The following is a 5,570-nucleotide window of genomic DNA, read 5'->3' on the forward strand; positions in this document are numbered from 1 at the left end:
CGTAAGCATAACTTTTAAGTAAGTAAGGTTAAGTAACTAAGTATATGTTTTAAGTGCCTTAAGAAGTAAAAGCCTTAGAATTTAGTGTGAAAAACAAGTTTTAGTGAGAGCTCAAAAACAAATCCCAAAAAGGAGTCTCAGGGAGAGCTCAAAAAACCTAGTTTATTCATAATAAAACCATAGTAAGAGTATTTCTTACATTTTTCCGATGGAACAGCTAAGTTATATGTGCAGATTATATGTAAACTCTTGTATTAATAAAGTAGAATTCTAATAGTATTAGAAGAAATGCTTCAGATTGCTGGTTTTAGCTCACTGGGTAATTTGTAAATAAGATTCTGTGCACTGGGGTGAGACTCTGTCTCCCTCTTCTTTCTCCTCCCTGCCATCATTATTGCCCAGAAGAAGACAGGAGCTGCGGCTGCAACTTCGGCCCTCCCGGGGCCTTGCACGGCAGACCTGCTTCTGCTCCTGATCGGGACTGTGCTGCTATTTGGGACTCTGTGCTGAAAGCTTTTAGCACGGACTGGAACACTTGGGCCTCTTTGCCTTTTGGGAACTGCTGTGCCTTTACAATAAACAACTTTATAGCAATTTACAACTGCTGAGCTCTTTTGAGAATTCAAACCCACAAAAATCCTGACACCTCGAGCCTTTCCTGATGTGTTCTGTTCCTGCCCAGGGTGAGGAGGAGAGGAACAGAGCGGTTTTGCTGGCACCAGGCACCTGGTGTATTTCTGTTTTAATTTTTCCTAGTAAAGAACTCTTATTCCTATTCGCATATCTTTGCCTGAGATCCCCTTAATATTAAAACTATAATAATTTGGAAGCAGGTGGTTTACATTTTCCGTTTCAAGAGAGGCTCCTGGCTCTCTTAGCAGACACCTGTCTTTCAAACCAAGACAACTCCTTTGAAGTAACACACGGGGCATCTCTGCTTTTGATTTTGAGAGTATTTGTAGTGAAGGAAGTCTGATGGAATTAATTAGGGAAGAGAAGTGTGGTGTGCTCCCTTTCAAGAGATTTCTATTGAAGTATATTCTGAAGTTAACTGGTTAATTTTCCCTTATTGTCGGTGTTCAAGCTGGGGCAATTCCCATTCAATACCCTGCAATATTAAGGGTATCAATTGAAAGAAACCTGCCTTGCCCATTTTTCCAGCGATATCAATTGATTGAGAATCTCCATGTTCTATTTTAAATAGAACAAGAAGCACCCTGTATGATGCGATTATATGAGTTTCAAATGAGAGTAAACCCTCAGTTTTCATCATCGGTAAGTTTAGGTTGACTGGGAATCTCTTTTGTGCCTTCTTTTTTAGGGTTTAAGTTGGTAGAAACCCCGAATAATTCCATCATTTGAGGGATTTCCATTGAGGGTCAAGAAAAGGACTGGGAAAAAACAGGTGGCAAAAAAGTAGAAAAAAAAAAAAGGGAAAAGGGCAGAAAATTAAAAAAAGGTAGGGAGAAAAGGGTGGCAAAAAGGGGAGCAAAAAAGGGTGGCAAAAAAAAGGCAGTGGAAAAAATTGGAGAAAGAAGGAGGGGAAAGGCAGCAAAAAAGGGAGAAGAAAATAGGGGTGAAAAAAGCGCTGGGAGAAAAAAGCACAGAAAAATGGGGGAAAAAAGGCGGGGAAGCGTGAAAAAATGGCGATGGCATAATGGTGAAAAGGTGGAGTTGAAGAAGTAGAGAAGCACTAGAAAGGTGAGGAGAAAAGGGTGTGAAACATGAGTGGAAAAACGATAGGAAATATGAGGGGAAAAACGGGAATCCCAGAGACACCCACACACACCTCAGGCCCCCCACCCAAATCCCACACATCACCCCCACACACCCCCAAGAGAGCCCCTCCAAATCCCACACACACCTGGGCCTGGATTCTTACAGGAACACACGGGAACAGCTTCTTGAAAGGGGATGTCGATGTGGCACGCGTGTGCCTGCGAGGAGAGGCTTTCTGCGCCACTTTCCGGCCATGGAGCGCCCCTCGCAGCCACGTTTTCCCAATTGTCCAATGAACTGCTGTCCTGTCCTAGCTGCACCTAACACACTTTAAATACGGGCTGTCCGTACAATGAAGTTGGCCTTTTTCCCCCAAAGAGATCCGTGTGTGTTGCTGTCTTTTCTCTCTCTTGTCAGCGCAGTAACCACAAGTTGAGTGGCTGTTAAAATTTCTGGTTTCTTATTTACAGCTTGCATAACTTGTTCTGTGATCACGGCCATGAGCTGATCGAACATGTCACCGGAAAAAACTCTGCCTCAGTGGGCGAGGGGGACACAGATGTCACAGTGACCTGAGCGGGGAGCCGGCGCTGCGCAGGGAACCCGGGCACGGAGCGCGGCTGGAGGAGAGCAGCGGTCGCCGCCGCCGCTTCCTCCTTGGTTTGGGGAAGGCGGGGGACGAGCGGGCAGATCACTGCTCCCCGCTGGGCTCCGCGGGGCCCCCGGAGAGGCACCGACCCCCACGCAGCCGTCCCGGCCGCTCGTAGATCCCGGAGAGGGATCCGCCTGCATTTCCGCTCGCCCACACTCTGCGATCTTGCTCGCAGCGAGAGCTCGGGCTTGTGCCAGCACAGCCCGCATGGGCAGCCTTGGGCTCCCAGCAGGTAGAGGGGCCCGCGCTTCCCGCGGTGGAAAACCATCTCTCCCCGGGGCGCAGATGGCGAGACTGGGAGAGCTAAAAGTTCCCGTGCAGTCTAAATCAATTAAAATGTCTCTCAGAGTTGAGAGCACGGTGTCCTGCTTTTTAGAAGGTTGAGTTCCCATATTTAAAGAGAAATCCGGTGCCCCCAGCACTGAGCCTGGGGTTTCCGCCGCCTAAAGCGAGCTAAACAGTAGCTCTGGGGGAAAAGTGCTCCCGTTACCTCTATGATGGAGGCACAGCCGATGAATTCCGTGGGATGTCCCGTCCCGCTGCAGTCGGGTAAGGGTCCACGATCTTCCCACATGGCTCTCTCGGTCCCGGCCGTCGTCACGGGTCCGGTCCTGCCCCCAGGGTGCCGGGTCCTGGTTTTCTGGGTGTTCCAGCCTGCTCCTGGCACGGCTCTGGCTCAGCTCTGAGCGCAGCCCCGGCTATCGACAGCCTCGCTGGGTCTGCCCCGGTTCGGCAGGCTTCGGGCCACGAATTCTTCGGTGCCCTTGTCGGAAAAGGTCCCCGAGATCAAGCACTCGGTGAAGCTCCAAATGCAGCCGTGGAAAGGGATATTAACCCTTGAGATGCGGCGGAAATAAAACACACAGCTACATGGTCATCTTTCATGATAGGAAAGAAACAGACGAGTTTATTCAGAAACACACTTGTTTTTATAGCATGACTCGCAACTCCAAGAGCAGCAAAAGGTGAATGGTTCCGAGAGAAGACACCCCATTCCCAGGGCCTGGTCACGCACTACAACAGGTGTTCTATCTTTATTATTAAATTCCTCTCTATTTTGACCAAGTTATCATCCTGGGCGTAATGGTCCCTAGCCTTCATCTGGACCAGCTCATCAGACTGGGAACAGAGCTCAGAAGCTCTGGCCTGGAATATTTTTCAGGCTGTAATTTCCTTGCTGCCTCAACATGTGTACCCATAGAAATTCACAAGGCTACGAGGCTGGGAAGTGAAGAGCAAAGCTGCTGTGAAGGTAAAGCTCAGATCCTTCAGAGAAATCACCCAGGTCACTGGAGCACTGGTACAGGTAGGAAGCAGAAAAGGAGAGATTTCCAGTCAAGTCTTTGTAGTTGGGTGGGGAAAAGGAGTGATGATAGCCAATGGCTGCAGGGATGGTCATCTAAATTAGTTCAGACCAGATTTCCTTTTTTTCAATTGCTGAGGGTTATTAACCTCACCTGCAGTTATAAAACCAAATAGTTACAGTTTTGGTATCTATTCTAGTTTAATCTAGCTGTCCTCCATGGTGCATGCACTCACAGCAGCCATATTGAACTCTCTTAGGATGTGTGAATTTGCTTCTGTCCCTATGCCAAACCTCATCCTTCATGGTTTTTCATCTTCTTTTCAATATGCTAGTAAATCTTCCATGTCCCTCTGCAATATTTCCATGGATAAAAACACGAAAGAACACTACCTAAAAATGAGCAAGGCCACCAGTGGGAACGGATGTTTTATATCAGCATTTTCTGTCCCTGTGGTGATACTGCTGTCCCTGCGAGGGAGCTGGGAAATCTGTATTTCTGCTCCTGTGATCTTTCTCATCTTTGTCGCAGCTGATTCCAACCCCAGGTTTTCCCACTGTAATGATCATTCTGGACATCTCAGAATGTATCCACCGGCCTTGAAAATACGACTGATGGTTATAAAGAAAGGAAAAGGCAAGTCACACCATTTCCAGGTTGGTAACCTGGCTGTCCCTCGGTGCACCTCCTTTAGTGACAGCAGTCGGTGGCCATTCCTGGTGCGGATCTTTGATTATTTTATCTTATACCCTTCTCTCTATTTTATTCCCTTCACCCTTCCCAGCCTTTCCCGTGCCTCTCTTTTTAACCAGCACCGCCACCCCATGGGCTCTCGGTGCAGCTCTTTCAGTCGTGGGGCAGCGACCACTGCTGGTGCAGCACTTGGAGAACATTTCACACCAGTCTCTCTCTATTCTATTCCCGTCACTCCTCCCAGCCTTTCCCGCTGCTCTTTCAGCACCTCCGCAGCCCTGACGCTCCCTTGGTGCAGCTCTTTTTGGTGACACTTGGGCAGCAGCCACTGCTGGTGCGGTACTTTTAGACTATTTTATACCATTCTCTGAATTTTATTCCCTTACATTTCCCAGCCTTTCCCGTGGCTCTTTTTAACCAGCACGGCCGCTCCGACGGTGGCTCGGCACTGCTCCATTAGTGATAGCGGGCAGAGGAGAGCCGGCGGTGCAGCTTTTTATTCTGATGGTTTTCTTCTCTGGATCCCATTGCAGCAGCAGCCCAGCTGTCCCTCGGGGCAGCTCTTTCAGTGCCAAGGGGCCGTCTGGACAGGCGGCTGCAGCCAGGCCAGGGCAGGGCAAGACACAGCGCAGCGCTGGCGGGGGCGGGCGTGCGGCGGGGCTCGGAGTCTGCCGGCCTGGGCACTTCAGGCACAGAAACGAATCCCAATTCTCGGCCATAGCCAGCACCTGCTATTCCTCCCCACTTTTCCTGCATGGATTTGACAGTTTTCCGTTTCCTGCCACAGAGCTGGAAAGCCAAATGCCTGCCGGCCCCATGCCCATCCCCACTGCTTTCCTCCGCTCCAGCCTTGTCCCTCTTTATCCCCCCTTTACTTCGCACTACTTTCTCCTCCTCCTCTCCCTGCCAGCCCGCAGCAAAGACATTTCACCCACTGGCACCAGCTGCCCCCTCTCACTCGCTCCCATTTTGCCCACTTTGAGCTACTGGAGCTGCCTACATGTGGAACCAGACCCGCTGTGGGGCCTGGTAATTGTGGGATAGGAGTGAATCATCACAGGGCTGATTGGAGTGGACTGGGTCTGGCCAGGTACCAGGAAAACTCCTCTGTCCCTCTCCTCCTCACACTGGGTGGGCAACAGAACACATCAGGAAAGGCTCCAGGATCTCAATAAAGGCAGCAAGAGATCTTTCACCCATCA

The 5,570-nt window shown here is 49.7% G+C and overlaps 1 protein-coding gene across 1 annotated transcript in view; it reads left to right on the forward strand.

Moving 5' to 3' along the window:
- LOC148222925 (protein ecdysoneless homolog) overlaps window positions 1-5,570 on the forward strand; it is a 95,523-nt gene that overhangs the window by 21,702 nt on the left and 68,251 nt on the right. The window lies entirely within an intron of this gene.

The sequence above is a fragment of the Sturnus vulgaris genome, chromosome 8, assembly GCF_052056855.1.
Source record: "Sturnus vulgaris isolate bStuVul1 chromosome 8, bStuVul1.hap1, whole genome shotgun sequence".
In the NCBI taxonomy this organism is placed as follows: domain Eukaryota; kingdom Metazoa; phylum Chordata; class Aves; order Passeriformes; family Sturnidae; genus Sturnus; species Sturnus vulgaris.